General features: G+C 35.5%; 1 long non-coding RNA gene across 1 annotated transcript in view; it reads left to right on the top strand.

Annotated features, from left to right (window-relative positions):
• LOC116419368 overlaps positions 1–24884 on the top strand; it is a 46968-nt gene that overhangs the window by 4722 nt on the left and 17362 nt on the right. Inside the window, exons 2-4 of the long non-coding RNA XR_004229662.1 lie at positions 4911–5805; positions 12090–12169; positions 19455–19546. This is a non-coding gene — a long non-coding RNA (uncharacterized LOC116419368). The remainder of the gene's footprint in view (positions 1–4910; positions 5806–12089; positions 12170–19454; positions 19547–24884) is intronic.

Raw genomic sequence — 24884 nt, 5'->3', positions numbered from 1 at the left:
AAAAAGATTATTTTAATAATCTTATTTGCTTTCTGCATCATGTATGTGTTTTTATTTTTATTTTTTAAAACAAAAGCACCACCCAAAGAAACCTTAACAAATGACCAAGAATTACCTTCCCACATTCCTATAATTATCATTCACATTTCTTTCTTAGAGCACAAGGCAGGGAGTCTTCATTGTTTTCTCTGGCTCCAGCAGTCTAAATCTTAGTTCCAGATATGAAATGCAAATTTGTCTCTGAATACTTCTACTATTTAGGAGAATCTCCATTCAAATTCACAGTTCTTTTAGCACTTAGGGAAATTCTTTTAAATGGTGATTTCAGCACTCTTCTAGACTTTTCTGGTGCTGTATAAAAGTGAACAATTTTCACGTTTGTTTTGGCCCCCACCATGGATTTTACTGAATGTCACAGTTGTTTTAGATGGTGCCATGGTTTGCCAGCTGAGAAGAGTAGGGACTTTTTGGCCAAATCAGTGAGAACTCTGTACATGTAAAACAGTTCAAAAGATGTCAGGAGTGCTTGTAAGGCATGATTTACCCCTCTCTACCTTAATTTTTTTCCACCCACACATTCACCTTACTATATATAATATTGGCCAGACACACCGTTAACCCATCTCCACATTTAATTAAACATGCTGATAACGTCTGTTATTTGACGAATAAACTAGCTCGATTGCTAGAGTTCAATTTAATTCCCCTTTTAGAACTTTAAAATTATTCTGGGATTACCTGTGTGGGACGGGTGCTAGACCCCCTTGCCCAAATTAACTGATCAGAGACATCTTCAGGTACCAAGAGAAAGCATTTATTTAATCCCTGCAGGGAAAGGCCCAGCACATCCAGGAAGCATCCTAGCTCCCAACCTGTGCTTATCGACCTGATCAGCAGGAAACAACAGCTGGTAAACTAGCAAAAAAAATCCAAGTCTTTTCATTGGATAGACTAAAAGGAAGTAATCCTCACTGACCAATGGTCAATGATTATGTCTGCTTCCTGTGGATTACATCACTTCCTATCACTGACCTAGGGCTTTGGCCTTTAGAAACCTTTAGGCCTTGAGATGATGTGACTTCCTGCAACCTGGGCCCAAGACCTGATCTTCCAGCTCTATAGGCCTCTGGGAAGAGAGATCATGTGACTTAGGCCTAGTCTCAGACTTTTTGAGAAAGCTTCTCACTCATACCTATTTTATCAAATCAAGACAGGGCAGTAGTAGGGATGTATGGAATGAACTGAGTGAAGACCATCTCATGGGAATATGGCCTTAAACCAATCCCTAATTATGACTTGAGCCTTTTGCTATAACAAGTTGAGCTATAGCTAAAAAGCTATGAACATTCCTCTATTGTTTCTTTTCTGAATTAGCATTTAAGCCCTTCTTTTAAAGGTGATGATAGCTTTGAATTCTCCCTGCTTGGGTAGCAATTCTCTGAGGAAGTTTAAATTAAGACTTTATTATTGATTTGTATAGATCTCCAAGTTTAGAGTATAAGCCTGTACTCCCTCAAATAATGAGAGGTCAAGGGGAAGGGGGACTTCTGGTCCATTTAATTTTGCTCTTTGTAGTTTGTACTGTGCACCCCTTTACTGACAAGCACCTTGTCAAATGGGAAATGCCCTTTTTTACAAGATTGTAAAAAAAATCCTTTTTGCTTTTTCTTACTCTGTTTTTGTGGTCACTTGTTGGAATCTACAAATTGTTAAGCCGTTAGAGTTGATAGAGACAATAATTATCTAATTTAGCATGGTTTAATATGATTGATTTGATCTTAGAAAGAGATATTTTGGGCCAGAACTTGAAACAAGGTACTAAGTACAACTGATAGACACGATGCTTGTGTTCACATCTTTAGAGAGCTCATAAGTATCTAAGTACTCAATGGAGTTCACAAATTTGGGAGATTTCAGGGTTTAGAAAGATATCTGAATTCACACCTCCCTTAGAGCCAGAGAGCATGCTGGGAGATATCCCACAATCCCACTCTCGGAGAAGTAGCATAAATACAGCTCCAGTGAGCCACTTGAGAGAGTTTTTCTTGGGAGCATTCCCAGGAGTTGGAGAGGAGCACTCTGCAAGAAAGCCTACAAGCCCTATCTTCAAAGAAAGAGAGATTCATCGTATCTTCTACCTTGGTGCTGGCTGGAGTCGGAAGGACAAACCTTTGGATTTGGAGACATTTGGGAGGAGCTCTTGGAACCAAGCAGAGAGATAGGCCTGAGCTAACCGGGCTATATTGAAGGACACAATAAAAGATCTGAACTCTTTTATCACCTGGCTGTGTTTTGGAAAAGAACACCACAGTCACTATTGTCCCACACAGTTTGGAGGCTTGTTCAAGAATATTTCCTGTTCATGAGGGGTCTTTCCCATAACCGAATCCTTGGGCAGACACTCTCTGGAGAGTTTCCCAGTGATCCTAGGACTCAGCTCAGGAACTCCGGGGGTAAAGTCCCTAAGAGGCATACTTTGAAAAAGCAAAATCAGAAGTAGACTAGCAAAGATAGAGAATTAATTAGACCTAGGAGATAAACCAGCTGAGAAAAGTTTGAAATCAGTCAGGTAAGTTATGTAGCATAGTCCGGATGAGCAAGAATTTTTCAGTGTGGAAGGGGAAGAGAGACTCTATCTGTAAAAGGACTTTCCTCTGCCCAATAACTGGTGAGCCACCTGTGGGAATGGATTGAGACTGGGAGAATTTAGGTAGTAGTCTGTAAAAGGCTCCTATTTCCCTTTGCTGTTGGGAAAATCCTAGATGGTTCGAGTCTGTAAGGATTTTCCTATTTTCCTTTGATAAAATCAGATGAGTCCTGTGGACAAAATACTATAAACCTTGGAGAAGGAAGGTAGCTGGATCTAAATCTATCTAGTGTTCTGGAAGATAGCTCTTCAGGAAGAATTGGAATGAAGTACCAAAGTTATGAGAAAATATTGTCATTTTGTTTGAACTGTCCCTCCTCAAAGGGTTGGGTGTAAATTCAAAGGAGGCTTCAATATCAGCCAACCAGTTCCTAAGGGCTTCAGAACTCCCCTCCTCAATCCACTTCTAGGTAGGGCCAAGAAGGGGAGCTTGAATGATTTAGAAAAGCAGTTTGTGTGTGTGTGTGTGTGTGTGTGTGTGTGTGTGTGTGTGTGTACCTGTGTTTGTCTTCAATGTGTTTTTCTTAGCTGAATTACAAAGGAAAAAATCTGGCTATTTAGAATTTAAAAAGTGCTTGTTTTGTACATAGTTGGACTTATGCAAATCGCTTTTAGCTAGAGAGAGGAAGGACTAGTTCTGAAATAGGGAAAGTTTTTAACTGCCACACCAAAAACAAAACAAAACAACAACAACAACAACAAAACCTGACATTTCTGTGGACCTAAAATTGACCAATTTGAGTCTACAAAAATAGTTAAAGTTATAGAACCATTAAAACATTTTAGCAGATTCTGGGGTTTCTGAGACTCTTTCAAATTGCCTGGTGCTGTCTATCAGCTAAATTGAGTTAGTCTATTGTATTTTTAAGTAGGACTAATTTACAGATTAAAAACCTTCTGAGGGTTGGAACTGAAACTTATAGAAAACAACAACAACAACAACTGCCCTTTCTGGAATTTTCCAAGCTTTTCAGGTTTGTGAAATCTATCCTGCAGGATCATGTCTCTGGCTGTCCTGAATTCTTCTGGGTTCTGTGCTGGTGCTCCAACATCTTTAACATGTCCTATTCCCTTCCCCCCCCCCCCATTTCTGATATGGGGTGTGGGCTAGTTACCAGACCACAGACCTGCAGCTGAACACCTGGGTCTCCAACTCTCTTTCCCAGGTTCCTAAAATCTGCCAATTGCTTTAAACCCTGTGGACAGACTTGAAAAGGCAGTTTTCTGGCACCTTAAATTTTGGGGCTATGTATGTTAAAATTGGAATTCTGATTCTCAAATTGTATGAGATAATTACTAGTATCTACTAACATTGTGAATTTGCTTAGTCTGGTATAAGAGTTAAGAAATATGTGTGCATTGTTATTGAATATTTGAAATTTAAATCTTTTATTTGATTTGAAATTAAAATTTTGGTTCTCTGGTAACTAACCTATAGAGGTCACATTATATCTCCTAATTAGATGAAATATATTTTTAAGCTACTATGTTGCTTGCTAAATTGTATATTGGGTAATTTGTAAAGATTTTATGAGCTGTGCTTTGACATTTTGTCAGTACAGCTGGATATGTGATATAAATTTTATGAAATTCAGCCCAAAGATATTTAGAATATTAATCTTATGCTTTGTCTTGTTTTCTCCCTTTAACAAAGAAGTAAAAGCAAGAAAATTTGGTGTTTATCTAAAAGGTGTATAATATGTCTAAAGATAAATAAGAAAGTATTGAGGTGGTTTCCTGCTGGAAAAGGGAGTCTGGCTCTAAAATATTCAGGTTAGATTTTAATGAAATGAAATGGGAATGGGTGGAAGCTTTCCCCTGGACTCTACTACTTCAAGAGGGGTTAGTGGAATAACATTGGAACACATTGTATCTAAGTATGGATTGGTAGAGACTATTGATTCTTATAATGGAACATAATTTATTTCTAAGATTTTATAAGAATAAATGGGGAAAGATTGCAAATTGAGTGGCAATTCCATATACTTGAGCATCTACTCTCATCAGGGAAAGTGTAAAGAAAGAATCAGATCCTTAAGAAACAGATTACTAAAAATTGACGTTAAAGACAAAATTGCCTTGGACCAAATGTTTGCCTATGCTTTGTTAAAAGAATTAGAACTCTCCTGGGAAGTGATTTGAGACTTTCTCCATATGAGATTGATTTATTTCATTTGGGAGGAAAAAGGGAAATATCCTCTTTTGAAATGAAGGATAAGTTTTTAAGAAATTACATACTGGCTCTGTCCTCATCCCTCTTTAGCTCTTAGGAAACAAGGATTGCTGATCCATACAACACCTTTGGAGTCCGCAGTTCCAGGAGTTCTGGAAGAAGTAAAGTGGGAAGGACCTTACCAAATGTTACAGATGACTGAGACTGAAGCCCAGAGGCTGAGAACACCAGGTTTAAAGGACCTTGGAGGAACCTGAAGAATGGATTGTTAAAGACAATTTATATCCTCTAAAATTTGCTTTGCAATTAGGAATGTTTTTGTGGGAGGGGAGATTGTGCTTAGAGGAATTTTAACAATATTGATGTTGCACCTAGTATTTATATTTCCAGAAAAGTTTATAGAAACTCCTTGATTGGAGAAAGTTGAATTAACATTTTTTTAGGCTGAAGAAATCATTAATGTTAATTCTGATAAGGTTCTTTAATGTGAAATTAATATATTCTATATTCTATATGAGTTTTAATTGGTTGTATTGAGTCATTTTAAAGCTGTTCCCATTGTTTAGGGAGATTCTGAGAGCAGTGGTCTATGTCATTGTCCCTTTGAACATGGTTAATACCTAAACATGTTTTGGTATCAATTTGTTATTGAACATCTTAAAGTAAAATTATTTGTGTAATATTAAATTTAAAATCTATTTAGATATGAAAATAAGCTGTGAACTTTTTAGGATGGATCTCTTATAGTTATCAATGTAAGTAGGTATAGTCAATACTTATTTAGAGCATGTGATCCTTCCTTGAGAGCTAATTCACCTGAAGCTTTGATTAAGAAGATTTCATATTTGACATAAAATCTCTTGGTACTGTAACTGATTTTTTATTTCAGATATGATTGTTTGATGGATCATCAAGCCAGTAATACACCATCTGAAAAGAATATGCCACAAGTCACTCAGATGAATGTGATGCTGAATTGTTACAGGTAGAGATTAGTATCTGGGCAAGAGTTGGGAGGATAACATTAGCCTCTGCTTAAAGTGAAATCCTTCTGACTCAGTTTCCCAGTAGTGTTTCTTTGAATAAGAACCTGATTATTCCTAAGACTGGATTTAAGATGGAATTGTTAAGCTGACCTAAGGATGCTTTAACTTATCATGTACGTGCTCTCAGGCTGAGGCCTGAAGGACCAGTTTTTGATTATAACCATAACTCTACTTCTTCCTCTCAAAGAAAATTTCCTTAATCAGGGCAAGTGTTCAGTAGATGTAGAATCTTGCAGTTTCCAATCTGAAAATATATGGTCACTATAGCCTAAATAATTGAGTATTTGATCTAGTCATCTCTCTGTTGCTAGATGCATATATCTGTCTGTGTCTTTTAGTATTTTTGTTGTTTTACTGTTTTGTATCTTTTGTGATAGGAATTTTTATTTGTGAAAGGTTATCTACTCTAATTAGTGGGGACACAAATGGTTGGGGTGATGGTCTTATATGGGACCCCAATTTGTATGCTGAATAGACTCACTAAACTCCAGGCCATGATTAAAATAATTCCAACTAGACAATAAAAGCACTGGACTTGTTATAGATTTGAGAGACCATATAGTTAGCAAGGAAAGGACTTTACAAATTCCACAATTTCCCAGTAGAAAGAGAATACCCCATGAGGTTGGGGCATACATGCCCTTAGCTAGCAGACTAAAAGGGACTTAGCACCCTAAAAAAGTTAATTAGCATAGGGAAAAGAAGTAGGATCAGAAAGTGTAGTGAAGTTAGGAGAGATACCACATGGTATGGGGGAAGGGAAAAGACACTACAAGACAGGATACCATGATGGGCTGATTCAGAGGAGGGTGGCAGCCCTGGATGGCCCACAAGTTTTATAGGAAAACTTATATTTCAGGGACATGACTGGGATTGTCACAGAGGAAAGATTAAGCAATCTGGAGAGGAAAGTAGATGGCCCCAGTCAAGGGGTGGGCCCCAGTAGAGAAAAAGGACAAACCACATCCAGAGGGATTGGAAACTGAGAACAAGTTGGTTGAAGAAATGTATCAAGAATGGAGCGAGATGTCTTCAAAGAATAAAGAGGAGAGATTGTGGAATGAACTGAGTGAAAACTCTCTCATGGGAATATGGCCTTAAACTGTTCTCTAATTATGACTTATTGGCTCAACTTGCAATAAGTTGAGCCATAGCTAAAATGTTGCAGGTGTTTGATCGTCTTGAATGAACATTCCCCTCCTGTTTCCCACTAACTCTTGATTAGCATTTAAGTTCTTTTAAAGGTGATGGTGCCTTCAAATTCTCTCATCTGAGGATATCTGCTTGTATAGCAGTTCTCTAGGGAAATTTAAATTAAGAGTTTATTATTGACTTGTACAGATTTCTGGGTTTGGAGTGTAAGCCTGAACTCCCCCAAACAATGGCAGAAAAGGTCAAAGGAGGACTTCTAGTCTATTAATCTTGTACTTTGCAGTTTGTACTCTGTACCTGGTTAGGTGACAAACACCTTGTTAGATGAGAGATTTCTCATGAGATCATAATAAACCACTTTTTTGCTTTTTCTTATTCTGAGAGTCTCTGATTGTTTTTGTGGTTGTGGCTATCCTATACAGGGAGATAGCCCGGCATAGCAGCTATGCTTCCTGCAAGAAGACTAAATGAGGATTTTTTTGTGTGTGACCCTATCTTCTTTTGGACTTGCCATTTGGAAAGCGTGATGTAATACAAGGAAAGCTGGGATGAGAATGAAGAGTCTAGGATTAGAGTCCCAGAAATATAAAGGGACCTTGGCTTCTGAGTCTCAGTTTTCTTATCTAAGTTTAAAATGATAAGTTGGCCTAGGTAGTATCTAAAATCCCTTCTATTTTTAAGATTCTATGAATCAATAAGATCTCCTATTTAGGAAGATTCTAAATCATATTAATTGACATTTATAAAGCACTTTTTACACATATTCTCATTTGATCCTTGCATCAATTCTGTAGGACAGATACTATCCATTTGGCAGATTAAAAAGCAAAAAAAATTCCAATCAGTTCAATAAGTATTTATCGAGTGCCTGCTAAAATTTATGGCACACACTGTGCTAGGAGTTGGGGATACAAAGAAGAATATGAAATAGTTCTTATTCTTGATGGGGTAGGCTTCTAGAGGAAACAACAGTGATGAGATTCCCGGAGACTTTTGTTTTTAACAATTTGTCTGTCAATGATTCTAAAATCTTCTGATTTTAGGATAGTTCTACAACAGTGTTAACTATCAGATAAATAATCTGCTGGCCAGTGTTAAAAGTTTTGGTTTCTGATGCCATTAAATGAGAACTCCTTGCTTTTTATTGTCTCAAATCTAAAAGAGAAAAGAATTCCCACTTTGAAAAATGCTTCCAAAACTCTTTTTAAAAAGTTATTTCTTCTTCTTTTCTTTCTTTCTTTTTTTATAAACAGCTCTCATAATAAAGTTTCACTAAACAGGAAAAGTAATGCATAATAGAGAAAAACTGCCCATGAAAATAGAATTTTATTAGCTGCTCCAGTAAAAGAAATGTTTCATACCAACCAGAACTGAGTCAGAAATTTTCTATTTTACAACCTGCACCTTCCCTTCAATTATATTGACTTTAATGTTTTTCCTTTGAATTCCCCTGAGTCAGACAATCCTTAAACCTCAAGATTATTATAAACAGGAACCTCTACCAAAATTACATGCAGAAAATCTCAACCTAGCATTAACAATACCACTGACAAAGTCTACTCTTCATGTTCTGAAAAAGTTCCAAGGACTATTTAATTCTCAGAGTTCAACAGTCCATTGTGTAAAAGAAAATGTAACTTCTCTGACTATAAAAGGGAAGAGGATATCTTTTGTACCCATTCTACTTTACTCCCCTGGACTCAGGATAAGTTAAATGAGATAGAACTTCATCCTTTGTGTCAAAAACAGTGACCAATAGTCAGTGACCTACATACGTCCATTGTCTCTGAATCCTCTTCCCTGAAAAAGGTCATAGTAACTGCTAAAATACCACAGATTATACACAATGTCTAGAGCAACCCATGGAATGAAAGAGTCATCTACTCCTGAACAGTAGAGAGAATAATCTGGGTGGGCTATCTCATCCAGAAATGTATTCGTGTCAGTTCAAACTGGCTTGGGGGAATCTAGCCTTAGCACTGACTACTTCTATGTTATGCTGAGCAAGTTACTTGACTTCTATCTGTCTCAGTTTCTTTAACTGTTAAATGGGGATAATAACAGTACTAGATTTTCTAAGATTGTTATAAGGATTAAATGAGATATTTTTATAAAATGCTTAGCACAGTGCTTAGTATATAGTAGGTGCTTATGGTTCATTATTATTCTTTTCTTATCCAGACAATGTAACAGGATAATAGGATCAGAATTAATAAAAACCAATTAGTCACATCCTCTTATAATATGATGAAAAACCTGAGGTCTTCAGAAAATAAGGTGACTTGTTCAAAATCAAATGGATACTAAATGGTTGAACCCTGGTCTTCTGATTCCAGGTCTAGTGCTCTTTTCACTGTACCATACATAGAATCATGCATGGCAAAAGAGTACTAAAATTACTGTAGTTAAGTATATTGTTGAAAAAAATTAACAGTGAAAGCTAGCCTTTGGTATTCAAGTTTTGAGGCAATGGGTAAACAATTAAAATTAAATTGTATGAGCTTTAATTGACTGAAGAAATCATCTTGTTTATGGTATATAACATAAACCACAGTCCTGTCAGCCAAGGATGTCCAGGATGTCTGGTGCAGTAAGTGGACTCTAGACTTGGAGTCAGGGAGAAATGAATTCTAATCCAACCTCAGACATTTATTTAATTTGATCTTTACATCAACCACATGATATTTGTACTATAGAAGTGATTATCTACATTTTATAAAGAACCTGAGATTTAGAAAAGTTACATGACTTGCTCACCATGGCTATCTGTAGATGATAGATAGTTAGACAAATAGACAGACAGATGAGTTAGGTAGTAAATATTTGAGCTAGGAATTTAATCCAAATGTTTCCTGACTCTACTGCTAGCACTCTTCCATTATACCATGCTATCACTTTATATATTGTTGAAATATCTGGAGATTTTGTTTGATTTGAAATATTTTATCTTTTCTGTTTTTTCTAAAATCTGTGCTATTTCCCTCTTTGCTGAAAATTAATCCATTATAAGTGGATTGTATTAGTACAGCAAGAAAATCAGTATAGCAGAATACTGGTTGGACTAGAGTAGATAATTTTTGAGCTATAGCTATTCCCTAAGGGGAAGGGAACTGCTATAATTAATAGAGAACAGGGGAGTATATCAGGTTACTTTTCATGGGATAGCTGCCTTTAAGCATATTTGGGTAGAATTTGTGAATTGGCCCCTTCACTATTTGGTGCTCAAGAATACAAGGGAGAAGTAGATCGTTAGAGAACAGCTTGACTGCTATCAAATTTGATTCTTTATCAGGTCCACCCTTCTCTGTATGCATTACTATGTTTTGCTTGTATGCCTAAATCTCATAGAGAGGCAGCCAGATGAATAGGCAGTGTGAGTATTTCCCCTATAATGTGTGTTGTCTGCTTGTGGTTAGGTTGGGATGCCTCTGCAAAGCCCACAGAAAATGCCATTTGTGAGTAGTCAGTGATGGTGTGGATTCAGGTTCAACAGATATTGTGTATTTACTAATTCCTGTCTGAGAATATTTCTGCTATTAGGAAATGACTGGATGGGACCTATGCTGTGATTACTTCTGGTTTTCTCACTGGCAAGAGTCCTTCAGGATGAGAAAGCAATCTGAGACACTGGAGAGAATGCCCACATCAATGAGATCATAGATCCATTGAATTATCATTGAATTATACAACTCCTTTTGTATCCCCAGTATTTAGTACAGTGTCTGCCACCTAGTAAGTGTTTAATAGATATTTATTGACATATCCATTAACGTAGAACTAGAGATCATTATTGATCACAAAATAGAAAATTTTGATTATAGTAAGTTAAGTACAAACAAAACTAATGCAGACAAGATTAGAAGGGAAGCAATAAACTGGGAAAACATTTTTACAGTCAAAGGTTCTGATGAAGGCCTTATTTCCAAAATATGTAGAGAATTGACTCAAATTTATAAGAAGTCAAGATATTCTACAATTGATAAATGGTCAAAGGATATGAACAGACAATTTTCAGATGAAGATATTGAAACTATTTCTAGTTATATGAAAAGATGCTCCAAATCACTATTGATCAGAGAAATGCAAATTAAGACAACTCTGAGATTAGCTAAGATGACAGGAAAAGATAATGATGAATGTTGGAAGGGATATGGGAAAACTGGGACACTGATACATTGTTGGTGGAATTGTGAACAGGTACAATCATTCTGGAGAGCAGTTTGGGGAACTATGCCCAAAAAGTTATCAAACTGTGTATACCTTTTGATCCAGCAGTGTTTCTAATGGAATTATATCCCAAAGACATCTTGAAGGATGGAAAGGGATGCATATTTGTAAGAATGTTTGTGGCAGTCCTTTTTGTAGTGGCCAGAAACTGGAAATTGAATGGATGCCCATCAGTTGGAGAATGACTGAAAAAAATCGTGGTATATGAATGTTATGGAATATTATTGTTCTGTAAGAAATGACCAACAGGATGATTTCAGAGAGGTCTGGAGAGACTTACATGAGCTGATGCTGAGTGAAATGAGCAGAACCAGGAGATCATTATACATGGCAACAATAAGACTATATGTTGATCAATTCTGATGGACGTAGCCTTTTTCAACAATGTGATGAAACAAATCAGTTCCAATAGAGCAGTCATGAACTAAATCAGCTATATCCAGCGAAAGAACTCTGGGAGATGACTATGAACCACTACATAGGATTCCCAATCCCTCTATTTTTGTCTGCCTGCATTTTTTATTTCCTTCACAGGTTAATTGTACACTATTTCAAAGTCCAATTCTTTTTGTACAGCAAAATAACTATATGGAAAAATATGCATATATTGTATTTAACATATACTTTAACATATTTAATATGTATTGGTCACCTGCCATCTCGGGGAGGGGGTGGGGAGGAGGGAAAAAATTGTAACAAAAGGTTTTGCAATTCTCGATGCTGAAAAATTACCCATGCATATTCTTGTAATAAAAAGCTATAATATATATATATATATATATATATATATATATATATATAAAATTGTCTTTTCCCCTTTTCTGTTTATTAAAAAAAATGACAGATTCACAGTTCAAATGAGAATCATGGATATGATGCTAAAAAGAAGATTAAAGAATCATCTAATCAGTCTTAATTTTTGAGGTAAGGAAACTAAGGACTAAAAAGATGAGTAATTTGTCAAAGAAAAGTTAGCAGCAGAACCAGGAATAGAGACTGTCTCTTAATATAAAATTCTTATCCCATGCTGCTTTTTGCTCCCTTTCACTCTATATTACTATTCAATATGTCATATTTGTAAATCCTCAATAAAAAGTTCTGAATATATGTGTGTACACATGTGTGTGTATGAGTGTGTATTTCATTCATTCACAGACATATTGCAATCATACAAGTTTTCTGGACCTTGTGGCTCTTTTGTGAAGCTCTGTCAACATGATTATTATCATTCAGATTAAAAACAAATAATAATTGTTAATTAGTTACCCATTGATTATTTGCACCATAATGTGAGCTCTTCAAAATCAAATGCATGTGATCCATATTGTCGAGGTATTAAAAAAGACTCATTTTTTCTTTTTTGTAAAATGTGTTTAGACTACATTTATTACTACAATAAGTAGGTAGATTATCTTTGATCTGTGTAGTACAGGAAGGCACTAACTCCTCTCAATAACCCTAAAGAAAGCATCAGCTTTTCTTCTACTCTGAGACGACAAATTAAATGAAAACAATAATTTTCATTTTTTAATTAGTAATGATTTGTAGTATTTGTTTTTATATAGCTATAAAAAGACTTCATTTCTTCCCTTGGGAACTGTTGGTTTATATCTTTAGATTATTTATTACTTGGAAGATGACTCTTTTTCTTATACATTTCAACCATTTCCCTCTTTATCTTGGAAATGAGACCTTTATCAAAGAAACTTGATACAAAAATTTTTCCACAGTTATTTGTTTCCCTTTTGATCTTAGCTTTATTAAATGTAGTTGTGCAAAACTCTTTAATATTATATAATCAAAATTATCTACTTTATCTTATCCTAGTAACTGAATTATTTGTATTTACCAAATATTCAGCCATTAGAAACATTTATTTTTATATGTTGTGTATCTAATCTATTCCACTGATAAATAAGATTGTAATGAAGATCAAATGAAATAAGTGCTTTGTCAATCTTTGTCATATACACATATAGATCATGAATATGTATTATTATATATTACGTATCACATCATATACATATATCTACATATGCATATGTGTATATACATATATACATATCATATATACATTATATACATATATAACTCACATAAAGAACTATGAAGCAGTATAGTTTACTGAGTGCTGTGAGTTACAAAAGAACAAAAGTTTTAATCCCATCTAAAACACTTTGCAGCATCACTATAGGCAAATCATAACCACTATGAATCTCAGTCTTTACATCTAGAAAAAAGAGAGTTCCTGATTCCCCAGAAGGAAAGAACCAGGAGGAATAGGTAGGAAGAAACAAACTGAAGGTTAGTATCAGGGGAAAAAAAAAACTTTCTAAAGATTAAAGTTGTCCACATAATAATGGGCTGCTTCAAGAGAGAGCAGGTTCACTCTCAGAGGTCTTCAAGGAGATGCTGCATGATCTCTTGTCGGGTATGTTATAGTGAATATTTCACTATTGGTTTGGACTATATGTCTGCTGAGGTCTTCTATAAAAATGGTGATAATCAAATGAGATAATGAATGTAGGGTTTTGCAAACCTTAAAATAATACTCAAATACCACCTCTTTTTATTTTAGCCAAATGTGTTACAAGAAATCTTGATTTCATGTGCTTATACTGCAAGCATAAATCAGTTATTATTTCCAAGAGTGTTCTCTAGTTTCTGTACCAAAATGAATCTCTTGTAATCTCAGGGAGATTAAAATGATGGCAATAATATGTCTTGATAGATGGCATTTATTCCATCAGATACACATTTTTCCCTTTAAAATTAGGGACAGACATTTTATCAAACACACGGGCTTGAAATAAAATGATTTTGGGGGGTAAATTTTAGTTCCCAATCTACCAAACAACTAATTTGCAGTTAGAATTTTCTTAACATTCATTTACACACAAAAAATCCACATGCATCTTCCAGAGGTTCTGGAACTTTGTTCTTAAAAGTTTGAAGGAGGAGGCAGGGAAATGGTTAGTAGCCATTAGCTAGATGTGTGCTGGTAAATGTTTAACAAGTAGTTTTCCTCAATTTCTAGATATATACACTTTTAAGTTTAATCTACTTTATAAACATTTTTCTCCATCACTTTAAAAATTCTAGATAATCAATGATAATAAATTAAGTCAATTTCTAACTATTGCTGATTTCTGAAGTATAAATCCTCACACTGAAATTTAGCAATTGACTTTTGTAAGCCCAGATGAGCTAACTCTGGAAAACTCTTGCTATAAGCTCACCACAAGGGTTGAAATTTCTCCAAATATGAACCAGCAAAAATAGCTCCCAAGTAAAATGGACAAGGGACAGAAAAAAATTACCAAGAACTGATGTCAGCTTTGGAGGTACTATTCTCCCTTTAGTCATAAAGTGAATGCATTTAAAATATATACTGTCCTGTTTTCACTGAAAGCGAATTTTTCAAACTGGTTACACTGCCTCCTGAAAGCCTCTCATTCACTTTTTGCCTGCTTCCAATCTTTTGTCTGACTTCAATCTGGTTTCATATAGGTACCTCATTAACCATCTGAGAGGCAGGTGCTTTAAACATTAATTTGTTTACTTTATGGTCTTACTGGACTTAGAAAGAGGGCTTCAAAACCAAAGGTTGGAAGAAGCTATTTTTAATATGTAAATGACGTTTTCCTCTAGAATCTTTACTTTGGCCAGGGATAGCATGATGCAAAACTAAGTCCTTTTTGGTACCAATTTATAATTCTATTGGATCATTCCTCTTCCTTTTTGCTGCTCCCTTTACATGGTGACAAGGTCTCTGCCTTCTACCTGGTCATCTCATCATACTCCATTGGTTCTTCATCTAAGCAGGCCTCCCTGGATAGGCAAAATTTCTCATAAACATCCCTCTCCTAAAGTTTTCCATTTAATTTCATATATCCATCATTCAATATTTTTAAGACCTTTGTTTCTACTAACTAATTAATAAACTAATTTATGCTAATATATTAATTGAGAAGTGTATTAGAGGTATTTCTATGGGGAAAACAATAACAACAACAAACCTCATGAAATTCAATAAGCAACATAAAAGCCAGATAGTCAGAAAAATTCATAGAAAGTCATGCCCATAGTGTAATACCAAGAAAAAGAAAATAAAGGGAAAAAAGAGATGGTAAATGTAAGTCTTAACACCTTAGATTTTGAATGTTGCTAAAAAACAAAAGACTCAAGACAAATATTATTCCAGAATTTACTACTTTCATAATATTTCTTTGAACTTGGTTTTGGAGACTTCTGGGAAAAGGAAGCTGAAAAAAATTCTCTCCACTTTCACAAGGAAGCACAAAATAGCACTAGGATGTTAGAAAAGCACTTTTAGGAACGGAACTGTACAAACACAGGCAAACAAAGGTTCCACATGAGCAAAAGAGCAGATAGCCATTGTGTGTGTGTGTGTATGTGTGTGTGTGTGTGTAGGGGTGTTTGTGTGTGCACTCACATACACATATATTTCTCTAGGATTAACAGAAATAAACTTAAGGCAAATGTGAGTTGAGCCCAGGTAAAACCAGCCTCAGACAGGGTGTTAGTACTTCCTGGTATTGAGACTTCACTACCCTTATAAGCCAAACATCCTCATGCTTTCCTACAATATCATTATTGTTATTTGTCCTTTGTCCTCAAAGTGGACCATGACATCAGGGAGTTGATGTCATCACACGCAAGTGAGTTAGATTTAAATGAGGGAGGGCTGTGCAAGATCACCTGCCTCACTTTCCCTTCCAGAGCCATTTAGGTCCCATGGCCAATGTATCTTAGGATGATTAGAGATGTCCCTAGATGCAATGGGAGACCAAACAGGCATTACACACGAGATACCCACTTTTACTGAACTATACTACACAGAAGTGCAGCAAGTACTCTATGAAAAGAAAATCCATGGTCACTCTCATTCATTACTCCCCTTCAGTCAATTAAATCTCCCTCTTGGTTGCCAGAAAAGGAGCTTAAATATAGGTTCATGTCTGTAGCTATTCCAATTCCTGAAAGTTCTTGTTAGTATCATTTTGTGACTCTCAGAACTACCTAGTATAAAATGAGTATGAATACTGAGCATGAACCTTTTGCAGGCCTAGTATAACTCAGGGATGAATCCAAACTTCATTCCAACTACATTTCCTGTAATATTTGTGTTGCAGATGCAGGAAAAGACACTAGTTTTCAGGTTAGCCAATTTATCTCCTTTTGCCAGTGATGTTAGACTGACTGTGCATGCAAGTTTCCTTCCTCTTTTTCTCTCTCAGAACTATTAAGATCCATGGTATTAAAGGGGAATTTGATGTTTATTTGTGCCTGTGACATGGGCTATTTTGGTCCACACTGCAAATAATAAAAGTTTCCAAAATTAAAGAAATACCAAAGCAGCTAAGGTATTTCCATGGCTGGGCATAATGGTTTCTTCAGAGTGAGTCTACTAAATAAATAGGACACATTTTTTTTTCCCTCCAATAACATCTGTGAACAAGTTTACTCCTCAGAAAAGTGCAGGACTAATAATCATATCCCGACGCTGTGGGCACAGGTGCTTCAACACAGAGTTCTACAAATATACTGAAATATTTGCTATTTCTGGCATGGACCTCCTAAGAGTTCCCAGAATTTTGAATAGTACCTTGCATAGTGTCAACTCTACATAAAATAAGATGTGGTTTGTTTTTTTCACAATGACCACACAGAGAATGGCAACTAACTATTAAAGGAAGACAATCTTCTCTAACAAAGCCTTGCTTATTACTGGCAGGGTTCCCTCCCAAGACGTACAGGATCTCAACACAGATTCATTTAACTACTACAAGTAATAAGGTCTTCTAGTGGGCCTAGTCACTTGGTGATTGTTACCTTTAGGGTGCTGGTAATTGCTTTAATACCTGGTTCTCCAAAAAAAGAAATTGTACCCAACACATTTTTAAATTTAATCTCCATCATTAGGACTTTCTCTATCACTTTCTTAAGTCTATACAATTAACAAGACATTAAATCAGTCCTAAGTCTGGATTTGTAGTATTTGCAAATTTCTGAGATGTAAACGATCACACCAAAAATTTAATAATCACTTCTCCTGAGCCAGTTTGAGCTGGCTCGGCATACTCTTAATAGCCACACCCAGCTCAAATCCTATAGCATTCACTTGTGGGTCTAAGCTCTTATTTTTTTTTTAATCATGGCTTTTTCAGGTAGTTCAATAATTCTTTTTTTTTTTTTTTTGCTGAGGCAATTGGAGTTAAGTGACTTGCCCAAGGTCACACAGGGAGGAAGTGTTAAGTGTCTGACACCAGATTTGAACTCAAGTCCTCCTGATTTCAGGTCTCTATCCACTGTGCCATATAGCTGCCCTTCCTATAGCATTTATGAAAACTTTCCCTTCTCCAACAAATATATATACACACACACATATATGTATATTACAAACATAAATACTTTTGTGTGAATAGATACACACATGTATATATACATGCACATAGAATTATACTTAAATATGACTTTTCCTTTGTGATCCTAAGTATTTTATTTATATATTTAAAAACAATATTCTCAGAAGGTATCCTTAGAGTTTACCACACTGTTGAGAGGGATCATGACACAAAAAAATTAAGACTCTGATCTAAAGGTTCCACATTGAATTGGAGGAACTGAATATCAAAATAAGACTACTGACTACACTTTCTTCAGGCTAAATTACTCTCTTTTTCCTTTTGACACCTCTCAAAAACATTTGGAAACATACTCTTTGATAATAGTTCAGAACAATCAGCATTGTGTACGTGAGAGATTTTTCAAAAACAGTAACTAGCAAAAAAACCAAAACAAAACAAAACAGTTTTCCACTAAACGTTGCTAAGGCAGGATGATTTCAGAGATGCCTGGAGAGACTTTCATGAAATAATGATAAGTGAAGTGAGTAGAACCAGGAGATTATTGTATATGGCAACAAGAAGACTATACGATGATCAATTATGATGGACATGGCTCTTCTCAACAATGAGATGATCCAGGCCTGTTCCAATAATCTTATGATGAAGAGAAACATCTACATCCAGAGAGAGTTGTGGGGACTGAGTGTGGATCACAACATAGCATTCTCACACTCTGTTGTTATTTGTTTGCATTTTGTTTTCTTTCTCATTTTTTTTCCTTTTTGATCTGAAATTACTGGTGCAGCACATGTTTAGCATATATTGGATTACTTGCCATCTAGGGGAGAGGATGGGGGAAGGGAGGGAAAATTTGGAACACAAGATTTAACAAGGATGAATGTTGAAAATTAACCATGCATATGTTTTGAAAACCAAAAGTTTTAATTAAAAAAAATTTAGGAAGTTGGGTGGCAAAACACTTAAAGATGGGTAATTTTATGAGGAAGCTAGAATTTTTGGAGCTGAGATTGGCAACTAACATGGTGATTTGTTCAAGTGATAAGAGGCTAAGATAATTTGGCAAAGAAAAGTATAGAGTAATAATTTGGATTTACTCACTGTGTTGTTTGTCTTTTGCTCTGAAAAAGGCTTATGACTTCAGAGAGGTGATGCTAGGAAGTGACAAGAAAAGGAAGGAAGGAAGGGAAAGGAACAGGAAGGAAGGAAAGGAGAAGAGAAAGAAAGAAAGAAAGAGTGAGAAGGAGGTGTGTTCCAATGGACTACTCCAGTTTGTGGGTCAGCTTTACTCATAGAGGCTGTTGTTTGTTTTTCCTTCTGGAAGAGGGCCATGACATCAGGGAGATGACACCATGACATGCAGGCGAATTGGACTTGAGTGAGGGAGGACTGGGCAAGGTCACTTTTCTCTCCAGAGCCATCTGGGTCCAGGGACCAAATATAAATCAGGACAACTGGAGATGGCCCTGGATGTAACGTGAGACCTTGGCCTTTTTAACCTAAAGTCTTTGATAAGTTTCAGTTTGACTGAGGCCTTAAACCAAGTCCATTCCGATCCTCATTGGCCCCCAACGGGTCCTAGGCCAAGCCTCATTTGGTCATTGTTTAGTCCCGGATTGATTCAGATTGAATATAAATAGTAATCAGTTAGGCTTTGGTTAGAAATCCTGAGGGTCTTCCTCTCCCGGATTTATTTATTTAGATTTGGGGGTGGGGAGTTAACTAGGTGAAAGAGGAGGTTCTTTGCCTCAAGTGCTCCCTAGCCTCAATCTTTGGATAATTTACAAGTGTGAAGACACTTTCTAAATCTTTTCCAATAGGAACTATGGAGAATTCATTTGGACACAAGTGAGAAGAATCCATACCAAGGCCTTACATGTAGGAGACTCAAATCCCATCTTGGGATCTATAGGTAAGGATATGATATTCTATGTGGACAGAGGGAGGAAATGAGGGAGGGAAGGAAGAAAAGGAAAGAAGAAAGGGAAGGAGGGAGAAAGGAAGGAGGAAGGGAGGGAGGGAGACAAGAGAGTCTAAAGCAAAATACAAAAACCAATTGGTTGAAAAATCTTGTTTTGAGGACCCAAAATTATGTATCAGCATAACGGATTTGGTAAAGCACAGGATATCTCCATTAATTGGTCATAGGATAGATGGGTTCTTCCTTATGTTAATCAAAAGGAAGTAATATGGTTGGTACAAAGATACCAAAAACAAATTGGGGGACTTTCCATACCATACCACCCCTCCTAGACTTGGACATGGAATTTGAGCAAACCAAGATGAAGGTATTTTTGGCAGTATTCTTACAGTTGTGCAAGTAAGTCTCATGACTAATTAGTGAATGATACATTAAAGTTCAAGGTCTACTATAAAGGCTTGATATAAGAACCTTATCTAAGTATCCTAAGATGATTTATGTCAAATATATAAACTCAGGTCTTCTAACTCAAAGGCTAGCATTCTTTTAGTCAGGTAGGTAGCACAGTGGACGGATGTTGGCTCTGGAGACAGGAAGCTTTAGAGTAAAAATCCAGCATCTCTCACTACCTGTGTGATATTGTACAAGTCATCTAACGTCAATGGATCTCGATTTCTTTTTCTGTAAAATGAAGAGAGTTGGATTGTTGTTATTGTTTTCTGTTTTTGAAGCAGACCAAAGATGTAATAGGGTAATGTCTTGATTTGCATGTGAATTGGATTTAAATATTTCATTTTCTCGTCTAGAGTCATTGAAGGGCAGTAGCAAGACAAAAGTCAGATTAACTAGTGATGCATTGGATGATCTTGGGGTCTTTATTGTTTGACCAAACTCTAACAATCCCCAAAGCCTGTTCTATTGATAAACTTTATGGTCATTAAAACAAATGCTATTCACCCATTCAACTAGGGGAAGGCTTCAAATGCTTGCAAAAGGCATTTTTCTAACTCATTAACAGGTTTGAGGCATGCTAGTTATCACTGGGGCATGGCCACAATGCGTGCAATACCTTCTTAGAGCTACAGGTGAGAATTAAAGAACAGGTGGGATGAGCAGTCCTGAAAAGGACTCAGCTGGTCCTCATATCAGAGATGCTAATTCTCCCTGAACACCTCATTAGATGGCTTCCAAAGATACTTTTTAGCTCTTAACCTATGATCCTATGCAATTCTGCTATCATGAAAAGGTGGTCCTTTTTGCCAAGTCTATGTATGTATATATACATATACATATATGTAAAACTGTACTATACATATTTCTATTTATCAATTCTTTCTTTGAAGGCATCTTCCTTCATAGGTCCTTTGTAGTTGATTTGAGAATTTATAATACTCAAAATGACTTAGTCATTCAAAGTTGCTTTTAGAATAATATTGCTGTTACTGTATATGAGATTCTCTTGGTTCTGCTCATTTTCTCTTCATTATTTCACACAAATCTTCCCATGTTTTTTTTTTTTAAATCAACCTGCTTATTATTTCTTACAGCACAGAATCATATACATAATTTGTTCAGTGATTCTCCAATTGGTAGGCATTCCCGCAATTTCCAGTTCTTTGCTATCACAAAAAGAACTGCTATACAAATTTTAGTTCTTTAGTTTTATTTCTTTTCCTTTGTTCCTAATAATCTTGGAAAATAGATCTAATACTTAGTGGTATTGCTAAGGTAAAGGATATAGAGAGTTTTATAACTCTTTGGGCAAAATTCCAAATTGCTTTCTAAAATGATTAGTTCAGTTCACAGTCCCTCCCATAATGAATTAGTATTTCAATTTTTCCACATTCCTTCAATAGGTATAAAATGATACCTTAAAGTTGTTTTAATTTACATGTTTCTAGCAATAATGATTTAGAGCATTTTTTCATATGACTATATATAGATGTTATTTCTTCATCAAAAATCTTCCTATTCATATCCTTTGACCATTTATCAATAGAGAATGATTCATGTTCTTATAAATCTGACAAAGTTTTTTATATGTTTAAGATATGAGACTTTTATTGGAGAAACTATCTATAACATTTGCTTCCCAATTTTCTCCCTTTTTTCTGACTTTCTGTCTTTTCCAGAAGACTGTTCCCTTTATCACCCCCACTCCCTTTTCAGCTTTTTTTTTTCTGTCTCTATCTCCTGTCTCTTTTTCCGCTGCCTACATATATGTTGATTTCCTTTAAAAAACACTCACCTGATCTTAATATTTATGGTTGGGAATACTATCTCTACTCCTCTCCTTTTCAGCTAAATGTCTTGAGAAAGTATTCTATACTGAGAGCTTTACTTCTCTGTAAATTTTCTGCAATTTAGCCTCCAATTTTATTATTCAACTGAAATTGTTTTCTCTAGAATAACCAATGATCTTTTAATATCCAATATAATGTCCTTTTCTTAATTCTCACCTGTTTTAAGATTTCTGTAATCTTTGACACTGCCCATCATTTTCTCCTCCTGTATACTTTCTCTTCTCTAGTTTTTCATGATAGTGCTCATTCTCAGTTTTCTTCCTAACCATTTGACCACTACTTTTTAAAGCCTCCTTTGCTTTATCTTCAATACAACGATTAACCATGAGTATCCCTGTGTTTGTCTTGGGACCTTTTCTTTTATCAAGCTGTCGTAGGTGACTTGGTGATTTCAGTTTTCCTGGGTCCACATATTATTGTATGCAAGTGATTATCAGATCTAATTATTTAGCCATAACTGTTCTTTCCTGAGCTCTAATTTTGTATCACCAACTGCTTTTTGTACATTTTGAACTGCATGTCTTATAGGCACATCAAAATTTAATAGGTCAGAGGCAAAATCAAGATGGCAGATTAAAGGTGGGAACTCCATTGAGCTCTCCTCCATCCCCTCCATATACTTTTAAAAAAAATCTCTAAATAAATTCTAAATAGAACCTACAAAAAAAGACAGAGTGAAACAATTTCCCAGGTCAAGACAACTTAGAAGGTCAGTGAGAAAGGTCTTTTGCACAATAGTAAAAGAGAGACCGTTCTCAATAATACAATGATGCAAGAAAATTTCATAGGACTTGTGATGAAAGGTTTTGTCCTTCTCCAGAGAAAGAACTGGTAAAATCTAAATGAAGATGGAAGATACTTTTTCTTTATTTTTCTTGGTTTTGTTTTTGTATTTTCTTTCATAGAAATATTATATGGAAATGTGTTTTGTATGACTACTTATGTATTACTTACTTTCCTGATGAGATGGGGAAGAAGAAGAAGACAGAGAACTTAGAACTCAAAATTTGAAAAGAAAATGTTAAAATTTGTGATTGGGGAAAAAATAAAATAGTAAATAAGATTTTTTTAAAAAGAAAAAAGTTTACAAATCAATGAATGAGGATTAGCTATAAATAAATAAATGAATAACCTCAATAGGTCCAAAAGAAAACTCATTAGCTCTTTGATCCTCCCAAACTCATCCCTTTTCCAGATTTCCCCATTACTATCATATGAACTACAATCTTCCCAGGAACCCAGGTGTTATCCTTCACTCACTCATCTTATATAGCTAATCTGTTGACAAATCTTGTTGTTTTACTTTCAAAGTATCTCTTCTAAGTGCGGTCCACCTAGTGCAGGCCTTTATCAGTCATACCTTGCTCAATAGCTTTCTGTGTGCTCTTTCTGCCTTTAGTCTCTTCTCATTCCAATTCATCCTCCACATGACCACCAGAATGATTTTCCTAAAGCTTAGGCATGCCTCTGTCAACCTATTATTCAATAAACTCCAGTAATTCCCTATCTAGAATCAAATATCCTTTACCTAGTTTTCTAATTTTCTTTTACTTTTACTTTATCTTCTCCCAGATTTCTGCCCTCTACAATCCAGCTATATCAGTCAGTTTTCAGGTTCACAAACACAACACTCCATCTGTTGTTCCTGGCCTATTCTACTGGTTGTCCTCCATTCTTGAAATTTCTCCCTCTTCAATTCTTCCCCTCTTAAACTCTCAGGTTTCCTTCAAGACTCAGCTCCAATGTTATATTGTTCTGGAGACCTTTCCTGTTCTCCCCAGCTGCTACTTTCTTCCCCATGAGGTCATTTCTTCCCCCATCTACTCTGTGTATATTTTGTACATAGATTATTGTTTGTATATTGTCTCTCGCCACCCATTCAAATGTGAATACCTTAAGGATAAAGACTGTTGAATTTTTCCCTTTTTTTTGTACTCCCAAAATTTAGCACAGTGAGCACTTAATAAATCTTTTCTTGGCTGACTATGTCTAATTATCATTTATCACAATTATAATTATGTATATCATTAAGTATGTTTGATTAGCCTGGAAAGTTTAAATTGATTAATGACCACAAACTAAGAAGCTTATATGTAATCTTCATAGTTGCTCATTTATAAAGCTCATTCATATAATATCTAAAAGGAATATTAATTCCCACCTGTATTAAATTATAGGAACATGGAAATTACATAGTAATGAAACTTCTAGCCAACAACATAGCTTTGAAAATGAAAGATTAAAGGCATCTGGATGACAAAGAAAACACCTACATTAAGACTGTAGAACCTAAAACATAAAATTTATTTCCATCATTTCAGTTTTACTTCTCTAATCAATAGTTGGCTTCCCCTTCAGCTTTCACTGAACCAGTGCTTGGTTTTACCATTCTCTAAAGTACTTTGTATAATGTAATATTTAGTACTACAGTTATTTCTGTTTATGTATTAGCCCATCCTATGTTATAGTCTTCATGAGAGCAAGAATTACATCATTTACATTTTGTATAATTTTCAATGCCAGCTCAGTGTTCTGTACCAAATAAATATTTAATAAATCTTAGTCAAGTGAATGAATGAATTGATGCATATATGGCTCTTAAAATTGGAAGGAATTTGAGAGTATACTTAGTCCAGCTACCTCTTTGTCACGTGAGAAAACTGAAGAGTAGGGATCAAAAACCAGAATTAAAAGACTTGCACAAGTTCAAATTCACACAGGAAATTGGTGCTTTCAGATTTTATGCCATATTTAAAAAACACAAAACCACTTTCAGGACTTAATCCAGAGGCTATTGACTCAGAACTGTGTTTAAAATGGGATTATTAATTTAATAAACTTAATTGCTGGTTTCCCTTGAAAACTTAATTCTTCCTACCTCTGCTGTTGAAACAGTATATTTAGAAGCACCAGTGGGTAAAGGTTTGCTATTAGAGTTAGACAAATTCATAATATTGAATGAGACAGAGACTGAAAGCAAACAGAGGAACTATTAAAGCACACATGGCTAGGCCATTTTGTTCATG

Source organism: Sarcophilus harrisii, chromosome 1, assembly GCF_902635505.1.
Source record: "Sarcophilus harrisii chromosome 1, mSarHar1.11, whole genome shotgun sequence".
NCBI lineage: Eukaryota > Metazoa > Chordata > Mammalia > Dasyuromorphia > Dasyuridae > Sarcophilus > Sarcophilus harrisii.
This window is presented reverse-complemented; position numbering and strand designations above follow the sequence as displayed.